Source organism: Lotus japonicus, chromosome 1 (genome assembly GCF_012489685.1).
Source record: "Lotus japonicus ecotype B-129 chromosome 1, LjGifu_v1.2".
Lineage (NCBI taxonomy): Eukaryota > Viridiplantae > Streptophyta > Magnoliopsida > Fabales > Fabaceae > Lotus > Lotus japonicus.
The window spans coordinates 74,484,926-74,505,149 of record NC_080041.1 but is presented as its reverse complement, the minus strand read 5'-3'; the positions used below and the strand labels follow the sequence as shown (position 1 = coordinate 74,505,149).

At 38.2% G+C, this 20,224-nt stretch overlaps 1 long non-coding RNA gene across 3 annotated transcripts; it reads right to left on the bottom strand.

The window, feature by feature from the left end:
* Positions 1-13,016: 13,016 nt before the first annotated feature.
* LOC130749793 (uncharacterized) lies at positions 13,017-20,063 on the bottom strand. 3 transcript variants are annotated; one of them, XR_009023103.1, is made up of 10 exons: positions 19,172-20,063; positions 18,816-19,016; positions 18,642-18,738; positions 18,464-18,551; positions 18,296-18,380; positions 18,084-18,219; positions 14,383-14,886; positions 13,725-13,880; positions 13,491-13,636; positions 13,017-13,339 (listed from the first exon to the last, which is right to left on the bottom strand). It is a non-coding gene; the product is annotated as an uncharacterized LOC130749793 (long non-coding RNA). The 3 variants fall into 3 exon arrangements; XR_009023100.1 differs by having other exon boundaries at positions 13,018-13,339; positions 18,816-19,074; XR_009023102.1 differs by lacking the exons at positions 13,017-13,339; positions 13,491-13,636; positions 13,725-13,880 and having other exon boundaries at positions 14,363-14,886; positions 18,816-19,074.
* Between the last annotated feature and the right edge of the window lie 161 nt (positions 20,064-20,224).

Below are 20,224 nucleotides of genomic sequence, written 5' to 3'. Positions count from 1 at the left end.
CGAAGCTACTATTCGTTGAGATGACCAAAAGACCCTTTGATAGATGGGGTGTTGTGCCTTCAACCTTCGTTACTGCAGTGTGTTAGATCACGTGCTGCTGCAGATTTCTAGACTTCTTTGATACACTTCGTTGTGGACTTTCTTCATTCAGATGATGATGTATATTTTACTGATGAGGTAGCTTGTTTCTAGTGGGTTACTTTGTCTCTTCACCTTTCAACGGATGTCTTTCTTTCTCCCCTTTTTTTTGCCTTCCTGATGTAGACGATGGTTGTAGGCAAAATGACTTGAAGTTTCTTCCTTAGGAGATGGATGCACTGATGATGTTTGGCTGAGGAACAGTCGACATAGACGATGGACTTCATCTCATTCCTAGAGAGAGATAAGGGGAAACTTTAGGTTTGAAGGTTATGATGACTTTCCTTGGCCATTGGGATCCAAGCATTGTAAGCCCCGAGCGGGCAAAGCCCCGGGCGAAGTCCTCGAGAATGGAGGCCATTTCTTCCTATTGGGGAAAACGTCTAAAGTCTTGGTGGTGGAATACCAAGCAACAAGTCCTAGTTAAAATTAAGGCACGAAATCGTTAGGCGTAATTCAATCATATGACGCGTGAAAAATAGCGCAAGATATAAGGTCGGCGAATGAATAAGGTGGAAGGCGAGTGCTCGGTCACTCAGGATGTTGAATATTTTACTACTCTGGCGTGTTGAGGGGTTAAACTATGAAACTTATTCTTAAATTTTTTAAGCCATAAGAAGGCGGCGACTAAAAAGTGTACGGCGGAAGCATTCCAACATGATTTACAAAATATCCAACGGCGGTATAAAAAGCTATGGCGAAGGGTTGCTTAAACATAGACGAATGGTGGAAAAGTACACTACAAGGTGACAGTAAAAGCTAAAGTAATGTTAAAATTACATTATTCATTGTTTTCTTTCTCCTGTTCTTCTTCTTCCTCTTCTTCTTCAGTCGCTGTCCAGAGGTGTTGGTCAATCAGGGGAGGATCGTCGGGACCAACCAGTCCTTCGGCGGTTATCTCTTTCATTACTCCCATGGCGCTAAAGTCAAAGTTCGGGTACAAATGTTGGGCCTGATCTTTGGCGAGGTAGAAACCGCGCTCGCGGTTGTCAAGGGCGATGTCAGCGGCTTGTTCCCTCGCCTCAGTGGCTTTGGCCTTCTCCGTCGCCAGCTCGTCCTCTAGTCTTTTGATCTTTGCCAGTTGGGAAGCAATCTCAGCATCTTTCGTGGCGAGGGCCTCGGCATGAGTTTCGGTCGCTTTCTTGATCTCCTCGGACGTAGCCTGCATCACCGCCTCCATGTCAGACTTCGCCAAGGCCAAGGACTCCGCAGACTTTTTCTCTTGCTCCGCCAACGCCTTCTTCACTAACTCCAGCTCAGCGCGCAGTATGGCAAGCTCTGACTCCTTAGCAATCAGCGCCTCGCCTCGGGCGATCAAGTCCTTCTCAGCTTGCTCTTTTTCCTTTTTGCAAGCTTGAAGGCTTGCATCAAGCTCATCAGCTTCTTCCTTCATCAGCACCAGCTGATCCTCCAGCTCGCCGATTTTAATCCCCGCCGTGCCAATCATCTTGTCGGCATAGACTTTGTCTTTTCCTGCCTGCGTCGCCAGTTTGTCGAAACGCTTTTCCCAAGCAGTGGCGGCTTCTTGATGCTTAGCACTTTCGGCCTTCAACCGCTCAGCTTCAACGGTGGCGGCATTGAACTTCTCAAACGCGTGGGCAAAGATGCACCCAGCGCGTAGGAGGCAAGCAAGAGTCTCCTCCTTGGTGTCATTAAGGCCCCGACTCAAAACTTCTTTTTCTATGGCGTCACGGTTAAGACCAGCAAGTAAGAATTCTGAGGGTTCAATGGCGTTGGGGAGCATATTATAATAGCTTGAAGAACCGACCTCGGGAGCAGGGGCTTGTTCAATTCAAGCCGCTTCAGAGGTAGTGGCAGCGCCAGGACAGGATTTTTCCCCTTGATGAGGCGGGGAAGGCATGGAGCCCGCATCATGTGTTGAGGGCGGGCTAGGAGGCGCATCTTGGCGAGAGGGAGACTTCGGGGTTTCATTTTCTTTTTCCTTCTCTCCAATAGGAGTGTCGGAAGACGCAGCAGCTTTTGTGGCGTTGACGCCGGCGAGTTTCTCGGCAGCTGAGGATTGAGAAATGTTGGTGGTTGTGGCACCGACGGAGGCGGCTGTGGCGCCAGCAGAGGACTCAGCGGCAACAGCAGCGGTCGCACCGGCGGTGGCAGGAGTAGAAGCTGGTACGGTGGTTGGCTCGATAGCCGCGGCGACGGAGGCTTCAGTGACATTTTTGCCTTTAGGCGCAGCAGCAGTGGTGGGCTGAGCGCCAGGGTTGGATGTGCCGGCGCCGGAGGAGGCTTTGACCAATCTTCTCCTCTTGGGAGCTTTGGTGCTCTCGGCTTGGTTCTCAGCACCGCCCCGTTTTTTCACGTCGCCCTCAGTGTTGAATTTTGGGGAAAAGCGAGCCATCCTCCTCTCGCGGGCCTTCAGGAGCTCGGCGTTCGTAAAATTCATATCTTCTGTAACAATAAAAAATACGATCAGTGACAACATAGGAGACGAGAAAGGAAATGTCAATAATAAAAGTGAGCTATGGGCAACCTAAGTATTTGGGAGTTCTTGAGAGGTCAGCGCCCTCAAGGACTGTTGTGCAGTCAAGGATGGGAAGTGGGGCAAGGAGATTAAGAAAGGCTTTGTCGTTGGCGGACAAAGATTCCTCTGAAGGTTCGGTGATCCCATTGGGCTTCTCCGTCCAGTAAAGAGGAAAAAGGGCGGTCCCGTCTCTAAGGGTGAATGCCTCTGGGTAGGCGGGATGAACCGCCACACGGAAGTACTTCCGTGCGAAGGAGGACTTCGCGTTACTTTTGTGGGGATGCAAGCACTTCCGGCCGGCTCGGGCCTTCAAGGAAATCCATCCTTTGTTTTTGATGGACTTGGGGTCGACGTCGTAGAGGTAGAAGAAACTGGTGGGGGATGGGGCGATGCCGACAGCGGCGCTTAAGATTTCAAAACATCGAATGAAGGCCCAGGCGTTAGGGTGGAGTTGGCAGGGAGCCGCGTTGATGTCGCGGAGGACGGTTTGGACAAAGGGCGAGAAAGGAAGCCTGATTCCAAGCTCGCTAAACATGTATTCATACGCAAAGAAAAAATGGGATCTCTTTACGTCGCCGTCTGGCTTATGAAGCCAGGGGCGGTCCCCAGGACTGCAAATCCAGATCCTGAGTTTCGCGTTAAACTCATCGTCATTAGACAAACCACCCAGGGAGTTCACGAACTGCACGATGAGATCGCTGTTCTGGAAAATAGAAGGTTGGTCTATAGCCTCGTGAGTGGGGGCTATTTGGACTGGAAGGGGCAGAGTGGCGTAGGTTTTTAGTCGGTAAGGTGGGATCTCCGGGGCCTCTAAACGGAGGCCGCCGGCGGCGGTGGCATCAGGGTCGCTTCCGGAGGAAGAAGAGGAGTAGTTAGGGGAGGTAGGGCTTGAAGCCATTTTTAGAAGACAATGAAGTGAAAGAAAGGAAAAGATGAGTATGTGTGTGATGCAAAGATAAGGACAGTGGGACTCACCGGAGTAGGATGTGAAGAGTGGGTAGCGGAAAGGGTGATAAGCGACGGCTCCGGAGCGGAAGTGGGCAGAGGGAGTTTGGTAAGCGATTAGGGAAGTAAAGAGGGGTCTCGGAAAGGGATGACTGTGGGGAAGAAGGGTTTTTATAGGAGAAGGGGAGAAGCTGGAAGGGTGACGCGTGTTGGACGCGTGTGGAAGGTTGGAAGTCATGATGGTTTTGGGGAGGTGGGTCGCGTGCAATGGGGAGTTACTGCGCACGATGGGACGGTTATGAAAGGTGAAGTGACGGTTCCGGAGAAAGAGGGAAATTGATGTAACCGACACATCACGTGGGGCAGTCACGTGAGGCAGATAGAGATTTGAAAGGGTTTTAAAATAAGGGAAAGCGCGAAAAGCCTCGCCACTATAAGGATCAAACACCATCGCCTGACGGGTGACACCAACAACAAAGTTCAGTCGCTCGCCGGGGTTACCGCCAGTCAATGATTGAATGATCAGCACATGACCCATGCCTGCCACCTTTCCCGCCGGCGAACGATCATACACCTGCTCCAACTTATCGCCAATACGAAGTAATCGTTCTCGCCGCTTGTGGACTTGCCAGCTCGGATTGCTCGTCAAGTCAGTGGACTGGGTAACCGAAAATGCTAGTTTCCTTTTGCTCACGCCATGTTGGCGATATAGTTTACTTCTCTTTTCTCAAGCCATGTTGGCAGTGCAGATTCCGGTGTACTGTAAGACATATGTAAAAGCATTTAAAAGACACACTTAGCTCTCATACCTCGAGCTCGGTGTCTTGTGGACTAGTGGACTAGGCGAGCCCCTAGAGGGGCAACGCCCAGCATGTATCCCGCCCTGAGGCGGGGCCCTGGCCTTCAGATGGGCCTTGACCTCGGAGGCCCAATTGGCCCAATAGGTAGTACCCAAGCTCTATAAATAGGAGGTAGTTATCAAATGTAGAGGACTTTTGGCTCATTTGATGAAATAACACTCGAAATTCAGCACTCTCTCTCACTCTCATTCTCTCTTAGCACAATCCCTCTACCTCTAGGTACTATACCTCTCTTCAATGTTCATTCCCAGAACAATAACAGAAGAGAAAAAAACATAATTGTGCTCAAGTTATATTTGGGTATATCCACACAATTCAAAAAAACAAGCAATGGTCTTGAAAAAAACCCACATCACATTGCAAACCCCAAGCAACCGCCCATGCAAACAAAGCTCCCCCATCAAAACCTGATAACTGTCCTGTTACCAACAACTCATGCACCCAACTAAACCTCCATACCAAACCCCTTTTCCAAGTTTTCTTAATTTTATTAGATTATTGTGATATGCTATTTGTCCAGTATTTCTATTCTGAATGAAAATCGATTTGCATATACAAAGGCAGTTTTGTTACCTGTGCTTTCCTTTACAGTTTAGAGTTTCACTCTATTTTTTTTTTATCAAGGTGTAAAATCGAAAGGAGTCTTTATCCACTATTTGGTGTGGTTTGAAAAGTTTGTGACACGAGAATCAGATAGAATGTGGAATAAAGGGAGGATAATTTATGAGAATTGATTTAATTTTCTGTTGTTGGTTCTCATCATGGTTACAAACTGATATATAGATGGTTACTCAGGAGGATGGATGCGTTAGGACATAGAGGACTTCTAAGCTGATTTGAAATTGAGAAGGCACATGTAAACAAATTACAAGCTTTTCCCGTTTCCTTTTAGTTTAACCTTCTTTTTACCTTTCATTTGTTCTTCTTAATCATCCTTACTCCTTACTATGTTATTTACGGCCTCATCTTCTCTTTCTCTTGGCCAAGGTAATAAATTTCATGCTTTCTCTGTGTTGAGTTGTTTTGTGTTTTTTTTTTCGCTCAGATTTTGTGCTCATAGGTCAACTAGGAGATTAACAAAGCAATTAAGGAGTGTGACAATCAAAGGCTTCAAAACAAGTACGGCAATGCTACCTATATGTCATTTAGAGAGCCTTAATGTTTCTTCTTCTCTTGGTTCTTTTCTTTGTTTACTTCCATATGATATAGGCTCTAATTTTGATTTATGCTTTGTGGTGTAGGAACTGTTTACCAGAGATTCATGCTTTTCATCATCGACCAGAGGTGATTCATGTACAAAGGAGGAGAGCAAAGATGTATTTATTTCTTACTGTTTTTATGCTATTTCAATGTATCTTTGGACATAAATTGATTAATTTTACTATTAAATTCCAGTTGTATTGATTTGGTAGATGTTTTCCATTGAAGTGTTTCTGAAAGACAAATCGATCAAGGGGAGCACATATCAAATTGAAGCTGCAAGATTTATTTCAATTTTCCTCCTAGCAATTATCGTAACCCCGAAGGTACTTCTGAGGGGAAAACAAGCTTCTATAGCCCACCTTCTCCCTCTCAGCTCTTCTTTCTAGCACAAACCCCCCCAGTCCTGACCCGTTTAATAACTCACCACAACGTTGGAAAACCAGATATTGGAAAAGCTCTTTTATTAGTTTGCTAATTTTGTTCTCATTATCATGGTTGTTATGTTTTCTACTTTGCATGTATTGTTTACTTCATTTCTTCTTATGATGGTTGTTCTGTTTCATTATTTCCTCTTATTTGTAATGTTTTGGGGTTTGGGTTATAATGGTTATTCTTATTATGTCTTTATCTTTATCATGTATAATGCAGATCAATATGAGCATGCCTGTATTTCGTGTAACTGACCACCTTGGGGCTTTTCAGGTGAAGTTTGAATGGAAACATGTTTGTTTCTTTTTGCTCTATTAAGCCAATCTAATCCAAATCTTGAAACATAAATTGAGTCCCTTGAAGGTAAGGACTTTAGAAAGCTGTCATGGTTTGTGATTTATTTTGTAAACAGTGGTATACTTAGTTGTATAGGGTACCTAGAGAATGTAAGATCAAGTTTTGATCTAGTAGTACAACTCTATGTTTTGATGATTACAAGTTAACCTTTTGATATGAACAATTGTGGTACTCTAACGTGTTTTTCTGAGTGTGCTATTTACAGGCTCTGACCTCAACTCAATCTCACACAAATCAGAAGCACTGTGTATAAAGGGTAACCCAAGCAACGCTTTCGCATTCACCATGTTCAGTATGAACAGTGGAAAAGCTTCAGAAGTTCTGAAGCTATACAAACTCTGATGTGGACTCAGTCGCTAGAAGCTCTGAAGATCCAGAAGTTCTGATAACCAAGAAACACTGAAGGTTCAGATGTTCTGATGGTGTAGAAGACTCTGAAGATCCAGAAGCTGAATAGTGGAAACTCTGAAGTCCAGAAGCAAGAAACTCTGAAGGCCATGTTCTTCCCTCTGAGTTCAGAATCAGAAGATACAATGGTCAGAGGATCTGTGCTTTCGCTCTGACTCTGATCAACCGGCTTCACAAGTTCCAATATGAAGTATTCCCCTGATCAGAAGTCTCCTAGGTTAAAAGGTCAAGTCGCTATCCAAGTACAAAAGCAAGTGTACCTTCCTGACGACCTACCTAACGTTCTCAGCCACAGCAGAAGCTGGATTTTCCAGAACTGCCCTCCAACGGTAGCATTTCCCATGCAACGCTCAACCCTAATCCTTGGAGTATATATAGAGGCTGAAGATTGAAAGAAGTGGCTAGAAGAAGAAACTACGAAGAAGCAATACACACGCGCAAGACATATTCAAAATATTCTAAGCTTTCTTTCATCTGAAATTCATTTAGTTTACACTCAGCTTATTTAGAAGCAAACCTTTGTAAACACCAACCTCAAACAGTTGTTTGATTTTCCTTAAGGGACCGGGTAGGTCAGTATCCTTAAGAAGACTAAGAGAGTGAATCTTAGTGGTGATTCCTTTAGGAGATCAAGGTTGATCAGATCCTAGAGAAGACTAAGAGAGTGAATCTTAGTGATAGCTAAGTCAGTGTAATTGTTAGTCACTTGTAGGTTTCAAGTGCAGTTGTAACTCTTATCTGATTAGTGGATTGCCTTCATTCTAAGAAGGAAGAAATCACCTTAACGGGTGGACTGGATTAGCTTGAGGGATTTATCAAGTGAACCAGGATAAAATACTTGTGTGTTTTTCTATCTCTTATCTTTAGCACTTAAGTTCTCGAAAGATTTGTCAAAATCTTCCAGGTGGAAGTTTTGTTCTGAAAACGTTATTCAAACCCCCCCTTTCTACCGTTTTTCATACCTTCAGAGAAATGGAAAGACCATAGTTTTTGAATAGGTTACTAATTTGGAGAGGTGAATTGTTATTTTCTGAAATTCTTACTTGCATACATGTGGTTAACTTTTGTTTTCATTATATATTCAGTGTATGCTGCTTTTTTATCATTCATATTGCCTTCTTTTTTTAAGAGCTCTAACTCTCTAATTGTATTTCTCCCCATGTGAATATCTGTGTCATTTTTCTCATTTGTATGTGACCCCCTTGCAAGATGATGGCTTCTATGAAGGTAATCAGTAATTGTTATCTCATAGCTTCTCTGATTAATAGGTTACTGATTTGGAAAGGTTAGCTTCTTAACTGCTTTATCTATCTCTAATGGTCAAGCAGTTGGGTCTACTGATTATGTTCCAAAAACATGCTTCTTTGACACTGTTGTTGTGCAGGTATATATAATTACATCTCTTCTTTTAAAATTCCTGGGTTTACAAGCTGAGGGTGCTGCTAAAAGGTCTGAGGAGGCTGGGTTTGTTGATGTTGCCCATGTTCCTGAGCTTCCAATGCCGGAAATCTTGCATGGATTGCAAGTGCAACAAACTTCACAAAGTTGTTAAGTGTATCTAGATATAGAAAGAATATATAAAGTGTATCAAGTTTTCATGTTTTTTCAACTTTCTTTCTTTCTAAGTTTCTTTCTTTTGTGGGCTTAGGATTCTGAGTTCCCATTTGTACTAATAAGGGATGATATATATCTTCGATTTTTAAGGGCATTATGACAAGTTGAGTGGAATTTTGAAATGGTGTATTGAAATTGAAACTTGGTGTAATTTTGAAATGGTGTAGAGCGATGAAATAAAATCAGTCTATGACAAGTTGAGTGGTTTATTGCAAAGATATGAAGATATAACACGGGAAAAAAAATACATTTTAGCATCCGAAGTATAAAACTTATTGGATAATCATCATATCGAATTTCATTTATATTTTTGAAACTGAAGTTCAGTTATTAGTTATTACTCTTGCAAAAAAGCTTGAAACGTTTCTTTTTTTGGAATCAAAGTGAGATACTAAGCTTGGAACATATCTAAGTAGACACTGCACAAGACTAGCAAGTAGATATCGTCTATAGCATAGACAAATCTAAAGCATCAAAGCTAGAGAATGACTGGAATGTAGTAGTTTAAAAGAGTAGATATCATCTATACTATAACATAGACAAATCTAAAGCATCCAACTGATCCAAGCTAGAGAATAATTGGAATGCAGTAGTTTAAAAGAGAATATAGAGAAGGACTGAATTAAAATTGATTATTGATTCTCGAAGTTAGCTCAAGTGGTAAGAGCTATGTGACATACGGGTTTGGGTGAAATGGGTGAAGGGTCTAGGGATCGAAAGAGGACTAATTTATTAACATTTCTAAGAACTAACAGAGGTCTATAAAAAAAGAGTTTAACTATTAAAATTGTCTTTAATGATATACTGTTGGTTTTTAGAATTTCAATAATTTACGGTTTCAAAAGAAAATTATGAATTTCAATAGTTTACATAGAAATTAAAATAGTGCAATTTAGTGATTATATTATCCATTCATTTCAGTTAAATTTGACCAAATTTTAAAAGTTTTTATTAGTAATTTAGCAGTTATAGAATTTTAATTAAAAAGAGAAATTAAATTAACTTTACCCCAATTTATGTCCGAATGTGAAATAATGGAATTATGACTTTGATTACCACATTAAAATCTGTCATGACGGTTACAACTATTATTATGACACCTTATAACAGAGGAGGTTATTTTTTTTTAGAGGAGGTTATTATTAGAGCCTCTCCAATGCAAGGTTATTAGTTCTTATTTTTGAGTTAAGAACTAATAACTTTATTATTGGAGGTGCTGACATGAAGCTCTTAGTTCTTAAAAATAAGAACTCAGATCTTATATAAAGAGTTTTACTTTTTTAGTTCTTAGCTTAAAATATTAATTATTTCTCTCTCATCCAAATTACTTTATGAGTTTTGTTTTTTACTTTATAAAAATAAAAAAGTATAAATAATGTGGTTGGTTACTTTATTAAAAAATTTCATTTCCGATAGTGATTGTAACAATTTTCATAGTACTTTAAATGTAGTTTATAAAGAAGTCTTTCGCAATGCCATATGATGAAATTTTTTTACAGGAAATGTGGAACGATACATTCTCAGTTTTATTCTCAATGTAATTATTTCAATTGTAAAAAAATAAATAAAATAATTCAGCGTTTATTTTTGGCACATACAAGTTATTTCAACTCACTGTAATAAACTATTCAATAGATATAAAAAAACCCATCAATCGAGCATTTAGGAAAACAACAACAAAGATAACAATATGACAACTCAAAAAAATAAAAACAAACATTCATTACAAAATTAAACTTACAAATTTAAGATTTCTTATATATAAATTAAATATTGTTCCTTTTAATCTATAAAATATCCTTAAAAAAATCACAAAATGTAAAAAATTCGCATAAAAAAACAAAAGTAAATATCCCCGTGCATCGCACGGGTAAAAAGTACTAGTATATATATATATTAGGGGACTTCCAAAAAAAATATCCTTTTTTTTTAAATGAAGTCCATTTATCATTGTTTCAATGGAGAACTTAATAAAATGGAGATGGAGAACTTGACAAAATGGAAATAAGGAACTTGATGTAAAGTTTGGGTACATGATTCAATTTAGATATAATAGAATTGACTTTCCACATGATTAATTTTGGTAAATGAAATTTAAAGAAGAGAAAATAAATAATGATTTTTTTTCTCCCTCCAAATTTTTTTTCTAAAAGACAAACATCACAATTTCGTCACTTTTTCCTCCCCGTCATTCCCTCGCCCTCGCAACACATTCCATTTCTCTCGCACTCTCGCCTGTCATGCAAAATCTTGATATGCATGATTAAAAAATGTAGGGGTTATATGAATTAATGCTTTATTTATATGTAGGGGTGACAAGAGGTTTTAAAAGGCATTGTAATTGTAGAGGCTTAACTCGTTGATGGTTAGGCCTAATGTTTGTTATATACAATGGAGGTATGAGTTTATTTTATATAAATTACTCAAATCACTCACCACTACCCCTCGAAATAATTTAGCAAAATTGTAATCTCATTTAATTAGGCCTACTTCAGATCGAACCACCGTTGCTTCAGATCGAGCCATCTTCCTCGTTGCATGAACTTTGAGACCACCGTTACACTAATCTCGGTTGAGAAGCACAAAGATTTAAGGACAAAGAGCCCATACATGAGGAGAGGAAACCTAGATCTGGGTTTGATTTAGTTCGATCCACGAAGAAGAGGAAGCATTCATGCTAGTTCGACTTTGATCTGCGAAGAAGACGCCTCCTCATCATTCTGGCCTTGTCCCGAGTTGCCGTTTGTGCCGCTGTCGCGTCGCGGAAGCACCCTCCGTCGAGTCGCGTAGCGAAGGCACCCTCGAGGTTCAAGGCAAGGTGATGATTGATGAAGGGGGGAGAACGGAAGAGTTGTGTGATACGAGATTTATGGCATTTGTATTGTTGTTCTGTTGTTTTGTGACAATGGTTTCCATATCTGGGTTTCAAGGGAAATAGAAGTAGGAAGGTAGGAGGAGTTGAAGCGTGGTGGCATCATGTTGAAGATGAAGATGGCTAAAAGTTGATAAAATAAAATATATTTTTCAGAAAATACAATTTAAATTTTTTATTTTTAGAAAAAAGAAAAAAACCGGAAAACCGACCATAACAGGTCAGATTCCCCTTGTGCAACTTAACACAACTAAAAAGTTGTGCACCCTAGGCTGACCCAAGACTAATCAAAGTATGTTTTATTGTTGTACAAACATTTGTAACCAACCTGCTACAAACTAGATTGTCTTTTTGCTTTTCGCTGCTCTGTAGAGATCCAAAGTAAATTTTATGGGTGTTCATGGTTAGGTTAAATCAAACCATATCCACTTTAAAACCACTTATCTGGTTTGGTTTATTATCAAAAATAGCTTTAAAAATATGGATATATATGGTTAAAAACTGGTTTTAAAATCTGGATATAGTTAAAAAAAGGGTTTTAAACCGGATGTTTTTCAAAACTAGTTTATAACTAGATTTGGTTCAAAAACTAATATTAAAAGTGGGTTTATTTCAAACACCAGATATAAAATTGGGTTTTGTTCAATAACCAACCCTAAACCATAAAATCGGTTATAAACCCTAAAATCGACAACAAACCTTAAAATCGGTATGGAACACTAAAATCGGCATGAAACCTCAAAAAACAGCCCTAAACTCTGAAATTGGCCCAAAATCGGCAAAAAAAACCCTAAAATCAGCTCGAAATCCCTAAAATTAGCCCGAAACCCTAAAACCGACAATAAAGCTTAAAATCGGCACGAAATCCTAAAAATCAGACCTACAACTTGAAATCGGTCCAAAATCTTAAAATTGGCTCGAAAACCCTAAACATCAGCCTTAAACCTATAATCGTCTCGAAACCCTAAAATTGGCCTTAAACCCTAAAATCAGCTCAAACTAAAAAAAATTCCCCAACTTGCCCAGCTCCAATCAATCCAATGTCTAACAAATAATAAAAAAACTTTCCAAGTTAGCATGATTTTCAGATTTGTCATAAAGGAAATGCTTAAATCCATGACACTTTTCACTACACGACACGCACAACATACCCACTTTCACTGGTTTCAGTTTTATAGGTAATTAATTTTGGTTTTATCATATTATTTGAAGATTTGATTTGCTTTGAATTTAGCTTTGTCGTGCCAAGTTGTGCAGTCCCTTGTCGTGTAACATAGCAAAGCTCTTGTCATAAAATAGAGTGGATCGGAGAAGTACACATTCTAATAACAAAAATGTAAAATAAGCATTGTCTTAGTTCAGGACAAACAAACCTCTTGTCACTAGTGGCACACTAGCTGATGGCATAGCTCTATAATTCCAAGATGATAAAAGCACACTAGTACTGTGGCTTGGGATGTTGGAGCTACAAGCAAAGAGCTAGAATAGAGAAAAACTGTTTTAATCATGACAACTGACAAGAATACATGCACTAAATTTTCTAAAAGGCTGTCAATTCCAGCACATAGTTCTTCCACACTGCCCGGAAAATAAATATAGATCATATAAAACACGAAATCTCTAAGTCGAAGACTGATAAAATACCAACTATTCAGGTGAATTTTCAGTAACCAAGATATTCAGTTTCAGTAATAGTGTGTTTAAGAGAAAAACTGGGGCATCTGACCATAATTCCCAGAATTTTTTTTTTGAGGGAGAAATATATATAAAAGATCAAATGTCTTGGGAACAAGTGAGCCTTCATAGCAAATGAATTCAGGAATTACAAAATAGCAAAGAAAACAGCAAAGAAAAACAACTAAGTAAGCTAATAAACTTTTCCCACGCAATGAGGATGATAAGCTTTAAGACAATCCCTTTAAGCAACGTGCAGTTAATTAAGTATCAAAAATAAAGTACTCACAGGACAAATTATATCTATGTAATATTTTAGGAATTGATCACTACTCATTCATCTCAATTCTCAACCGTGTCCTGCAAAAAAATAGCTCCTTTAACAGAAATGACCATTGCTGAACCTTTACAATCCAATCGAAACCACTCACAGAAGAAAAAGTACTCAACTAAAAAAGCAATAACCATTTTATGTAATAAAAACAACATGCATTCATGTTTCTGAACTTACCTATAATCGCACACCCTCATGAGCCCTCCATCCTTGCAAGCAAAGCACCAATCCTCAGCTATATTCTCTTCCTTCCTTCTCTTCTTCTTCGTTCTGACCATCTTGTTTCGGGAAATAAACAAACAAAACGAAGCCCCAACCGAACTCTGCACAATGCAGTAGGAGAAAACCAAAATCAGGGTAACTAAGAAGCACAAATTTACCAGATAGAAAGCTCAGACAACAATGCATTACACTTTGAGGTGAGTCATGATTGCAGTGTTCTCAAAATAATCTAGAAGAATACTCCTCTAACCATTTCTGGTCAGCCACCATGTCAGGAGGGAGCCCCCAATGCAGCATCTCCTCCTCCGTGTGATGAACCGCCGAGCTGTACTCCTCGCCACTCCCCTGCTCCATAACGCGGAACTCACAGTTCTAGTTCTAGAAATGACTAATTATCTTAATCTTATCATAAAATAAATAAACAATATCTTAATATGAAAATTAAATATTAACTAAATATATTATCTTATTTTCAACTATTATATAGGCATATTCTCAACACAAAGCATGTTGAAAAGTTTATTGTGGCCCAAATATGAAAACTCAACTATGTACTACCACCCCGTCCTTAATTATAAGTTAAAGTTGTGACTTATGTTTTTTCACTAAATATAAGCCAAAGTTGTAAAAACTAATATTTCTTTCCATATTTATCCTTGCATTTATTGGTAGTGGAGCACTATTAGTAGTATAATGATTAAAAAGTGTTATCTTAAATAGGGGTAGACATGAAAAGTTGTACCTTTTTGTTTAAAACCAATGCATCAATTAAGACTTTCTTAATAAGCGTGATTTTTACAATTTTAGCTTATAATTTGGGACGGAGGGATTAATATTTTTTGTTGACCTCAAGAATTCACGTTGAAAATATGTGAAATCATTTGTAATCATCGAATCAAATCCGGCTTTTCCGAGGCAATTCCTGACACTTTGTCGTTATCAAATCGCCCCTTCGGGGAGCTTTTCCCACCCCACCGCCATGTTCATCCTATTTTCCTCCTCATGTCGCGCTTTCGTTCACCAAGAGAAATTACTGATTTCCACAGGGAGCATCGTATCTGCCCCATAGGTCAATCAGAAAGGTGTTTCTTTTATGCTTGATTGTGGCATGGTGTTATATGACCACAAAACTATCGGGAGTTCATCAATCCATCTTCCTTCAGCTTCATATAGCCGCCTCTTTATGCCCTTCAAAATCACCTTGTTCGCAGCCTCTGTCTGCCCATTAGTTTGAGGATGCTTCACTGATGAGAACCTCATCTGAATTCCCATGCCATCGCAAAAATCCTGAGTTTGTTTGCTGGTGAATTGAATTCCATTTTCAAAAACTATCGCTCGTGGAACACCAAACCTGCATAAAATCTCATTGTCAGAAACTAAATCTGTTGCATGCTAACTAGCTAGAGTTTTTGCTCCATTGCACATATCCAAAGTAAATCTGATTATCATATACTATTTCATGAAAGGATAATAGGCTATGAGCTACTCAAGAAAATCAAGGTGTTAAGTTTTATTCTGGTATATACACTGACATTTATAGCATGTTCAATGTAACCCTAGCCACTTCAGAAATGGTAAGATCGCAGGCACAAGAATGCAAAAAGAGGGGTTGATCCTTGTCTTCTGATTCAGTTCTGATTTTTCTGATTTTTTAAGAATTAAGCCTATCGGGAATCGAGTTCTTCCCTTATCCGTAGCGAATAGAACATGTTGAGTCAAATCTTCTTCATGGAAAACATGCTTTATTTTAATGGGGAAAATCTCAAAAAAAATTATCATAATCAATTTTGACTTTCAAACACTACTTATATATGATTATATCTTTAGAATTGATTTTGTCTTTAGAATTGATTTCGTCTTTAAAATCAAACGTAAAAGCATTTCAAAACATGCATTTTCTTTGACCCATTTTCAATTGGCATCAGAGCAGGCACCCTATTATGTTTGGGTGAGCTCCGATCTAGGGAAGACAAATTATGTTCTAATGCACAACTTCAAAGAGGGAGGATCAGTTAATAGGCCACCAATTTTGGATGGTACCAATTATGATTACTGGAAGGCAGACATGATTGCATTCTTCAAGTCAATTGACAACAAAACGTGGAAGACAATTGTCAAAGGCTGGAAGCATCCTGTGACCGTGCCTAAGAAAGGAACTTCAACTGCTGAGTTGAAGCCTGAGGAAGCGAAACATGGGAAAACATAAAACATAAAAGAGAAATAGAGCAAAATAAGGCCAAGGCCCAACCAAAACATCCCAATCCTCCTAAGCCCACACAAATCGCTACCCATAACTTGACCCAGGACCCAGGCAACCAATCGATCCCTAAATCAACTCCCAGCGAGCACACCCTCTAAGCCAACCCGCGACACCAGTGAACATTGCAAGCCTCTGCGGCGACCAGCAAGCCCATCGGTTGACCGGTGCCACCACTCGAGTCCACTTATATGCACTCCTAGTCCTATAGCGAAAGAGATCCACCACCGCTTCTCGCGAGACACAAACAGAGGCCACCGAGATTACAGGTTCCGCAGACAATAGCTTGGTTTTGTTATACACTCATACACTGGCTAGCTATGAGCTACTTAAGAAAATCAAGGAACTTAAGTTTTGTTCTGGGAAATATGTTAACATTTATAGTATGGTCGGATTGACTTTTATTTTCTCGACATTAATTATAATTTTCAAAAATTACTCATATAAGCTTAAATTTAAAATTGATTTTTTCTTCAGAATTAATTATAGACAGATTTCTAAACATACATTTTGCATATGGGTGCATTTAGTGATTATATATGATATTGAAAACACAAATTGCATTATTTTGTGAAGAATAATCATCCTTAATGAAGAGGTTCAGTAGTGATCATGTCATCTAAGAACATACCAACACAGATTAACAAGTAATTTAATTAATTCCTAGTGTTCCCCTTTTCATCTTTTCATCCTACTATAGTCTCATGTACTTGCATTCTTTTGAACAATGTACTCAATCATTTTTTTGCTTTAACCAGGTGTTTGGAAGAAGGAGCTCAAATGTTCATCTTAAAGCCCCTCAAACAATCTGATACAAAGAAATTGATAAATCTCAACTTTTAAGATCTCGACCTTGGAGCTCAGGTGTTTTGCGGCTTTCTTCTCCTTTCCCCCTGTGTGGGTTTGTACCTTTCTATTGATTTTGAATAAATCTTTTTTGCTCTCAAAATAAAAATCTCGACCTTAGGCCTAAACCAGAATGTAACTGTCTAATTTGAGTAGTTTAGGAGTAGGAATGCATATCACTGTTTTTTTATTTACATTCTGCATATCACTGTTCACTGTTGTATTGGGTTTTAGGATATGAAATATGAATGTAAATAGATTTTGTTATTTGAAGGAGATAACTTTATTGATCATTTGTGTGATTCCTAAAATCAAGTGATAAATGTAATTTTAATTTTAAAAATAATTTATATGATTTTAATCTCATTCTAATTTGAAAATAAATCTAAATAATATATTAAAACAAAGCATGTTGGAAGCGGGGAAGGTTTATGATGCGGCCTTAATATGAAAACTCAACTATGGACTTATACTTTTGTTGACATCAACGTGAATTCATGTTGAGTATGTGTTAATATTTTACTTCTCCGACCCTGAATGTGTGAGTAGTTGACAAATTCATCCCAAAATAAATAAATAGTTTATTCTCAAGCGTAGGAAAAAGGCCGTAAAATTAGGCTTTATTGTCGCATAAAACATTTGACGGACAATTACAAAAGATTAAATTAAGAGAATTAAACAAATCAATTTGAAAATCCTGCGTTTGCGTTTTTCATTCCAATTCCAATATCAATCTCTATTTGCTTACCTCACATTTCCTTATTCGTGGTATATTATTGCCGCTTAATTTAAATGATCTCATTTTTAAAGTTGTTATCAAACTCATTGATTCTTGTAACCAGCTTCTCTCAAGTAACCAAAATCATTTTAAATTTGACTAACTAACTCTCTTTTTTCTATATTGATCCATTGTTACTTTCAAAAAAAAAAAGATCCATTGTTTGTCAAACCTACAAATTTCAAAAAAGTGTTGTGGGTCGACTTTCAAAGCCTACTAATCTTTATGTGATTAATGAAAAAAATTATAAGCATGGAATTTTTTTTATTACTTTCTAAATATTGATATAAAATTATGAAAACTTGTTTACAAATAATAGTTTTTTTTATGTACACACGGTGTAAAATTTATTTTTACTCTTACTTAATCATTTCATGGCACATGAGCAGTTACAAGATTTACTAGTGTTCTTAACCCGTGCGTTGCACGGCGATTAAATTTATTGTCAAGATGAATCAGTAGTAATGTGTTTTAACTTTTAGACTCTTTTCAGTAAGTATAAAAGATATGGAATCGAACATATGTTATTAATAATTTAAACGGATGAGATTTTAAAAATTAAAAAATTTCATGAGCCCTTTGAAAATATATTGGGTTTTTATTGCAGGCATTGATTTCATGCAAATACTAAGTTTAAAAATAAAAAGCTATGAACTCATATCTATACCTGTGCAAGATCTTTGAGTTGCTCGATGGTTTTCCCATCATTCTGCTTTAGAAAATCATCTTCAGGGGTAGATTTCTTTGCAGAATCTTGCAGCGGACTAATGACATGCACCGCATTATCATGTGATTTCAAGAACCTAGAAGATAGGCGATTATATAATTTGATATAAATAGAAAAAAAGAGAGTAATTTAAAAATCAGAACCGAACTCACCGAGTTTGGAGGGGGGCAGTTTCTTCTATGAGAGGATTAAAAAGAACCTTTGTAGCTCCATAAACATTTTGGAGACTTGTCTTACCTGTAAAATAAAAATTAGGAATGTTTTAAAAAAAATTGTCACTGCACTTTAATTATTTGACACCAGATGAAACTTTAAAATACCTTTAAAGGGCTTTATTTTGACACAACTCACAACAACAACAGCATTAGTTGCATCAACAGATCCAAGATGACGCATAAAACCCGAGCCCTATTAAGACGCATGAGAAATTATAAAACCTTAAAAACTTAATAATTAAAGATGTCTAAAATATGAATAAGCTTTGAACATTGGGTGTACCCATCTTGGTCAAGTTCAATAGTAATTCTTTTCTGATTCCCACCATCTTTTTCAAACTCTTGTTCAGCACTTGCACCAGTGAGAATTTCAATGACATCTGCAAAATCATAGAAACATTAATCCAAAACCCAGAACAGTAATTTAAAAATCAAAAGGCTAAAAAAGAGTATATACCTATAAGAAAAGACGTATCAAGATACTTGAACATTATATTAGATATTGACACAAAAATGTACGGGCTTAAGTTGATGGCCTTGTTGAGAACCAAGCGCACATATGTATGAATATCAAAGTTGATCTTGAATGGATGCGAGGTTGGTCGGAAATCACGACCGCTTTCACCAACACCAAAGAACGAAATCTGATATACACGTCCTTCACTTAGCAAAGATTAGAATCGGTATATCAGAGTCTTCCTAACCGAAGCATGAATCTTACAACCCCGAAATTCAATAAAAGGAGAACGTAAGCGATTTATAGTTTAAGCAAAAGAACGTAAAACATGAGGTTTATGTGAAAAAGTGATTTACCTTGTCATCCATAAGAATCATGTCCATGGAAAATGGAAGCTTGGATCCATATAAGCTCGGACTTAGCCACAAACGGTTCACCTTTGCAACAATCACTACTACAGAAAAGGCTTTTCGCCACGGTTCCGCACGCCCTTTCGCCACGGTTTAACCGTGGCGATAGCTTGCGTGGCAATTGCTCAATTGCCACGGTTCAAGGGAGAACCGTGGCAATTGATTAGCCTATTACCACAGGTCGTAAATGGTAACCGTGGCAATAGAGGCCAGAAATTGCCACGGTTACGTCGTAACCGTGGCAATAGAGTCCAAATATTGCTACGGTCATGTGCGTAACCGTGGCAATAGAGTGTGGCAATATGTGGCCTCTATTGCCACGGTTATAAAACAGTGGGAATATGTAGTCCATGCATAAAAAGTCCAAGCTCCACAAAGACAGAGGATATATATTAAACTACACATGAGTATGTATAATAGATAAAGTCCAGTCTGCATCAACAATAAGTCCCCTTGTCATATTAGTTACCTGCAATTCAGAATGCAAATAACAGTCCCTAGAAGCAGTTTAAATAGCTCAATTTCAACAGCTTTGTCATCACACATAATTAAATCACACAATTTCAATTCAAAATAATTATTTCTCTTTAACAGTTAGATAACAATGCAAGTCTTTGTATCTAAAGAAAAGATGAAAGAATACTATTGTATTTAAAAAGCAAGTTTCATGATCTTTTGGCATCAAGGATTATGTATATGGGAAACAGAACATCCAAATTCCACAGAATTATGAAACCAAAGAATTATGAAAGTAATTGATAAATGAAGTGATAATAAAGGTTTACAAAGAATCTGATGGATCACTCATGCTTTGGAGACTAACACCTAGAAGATGCCCAACCCTGCCACACAAGTCAATCCAAATATAAAGTTTGGCCACTATATGCTCTTATTAAACCCAAAAACGACATTAAAAATCTGCCAAACCAGAATATCAGATGTAACATTATCCTATCAAAAAAAAATCAGATGTAACATTACAACTACTACCTCAATGTT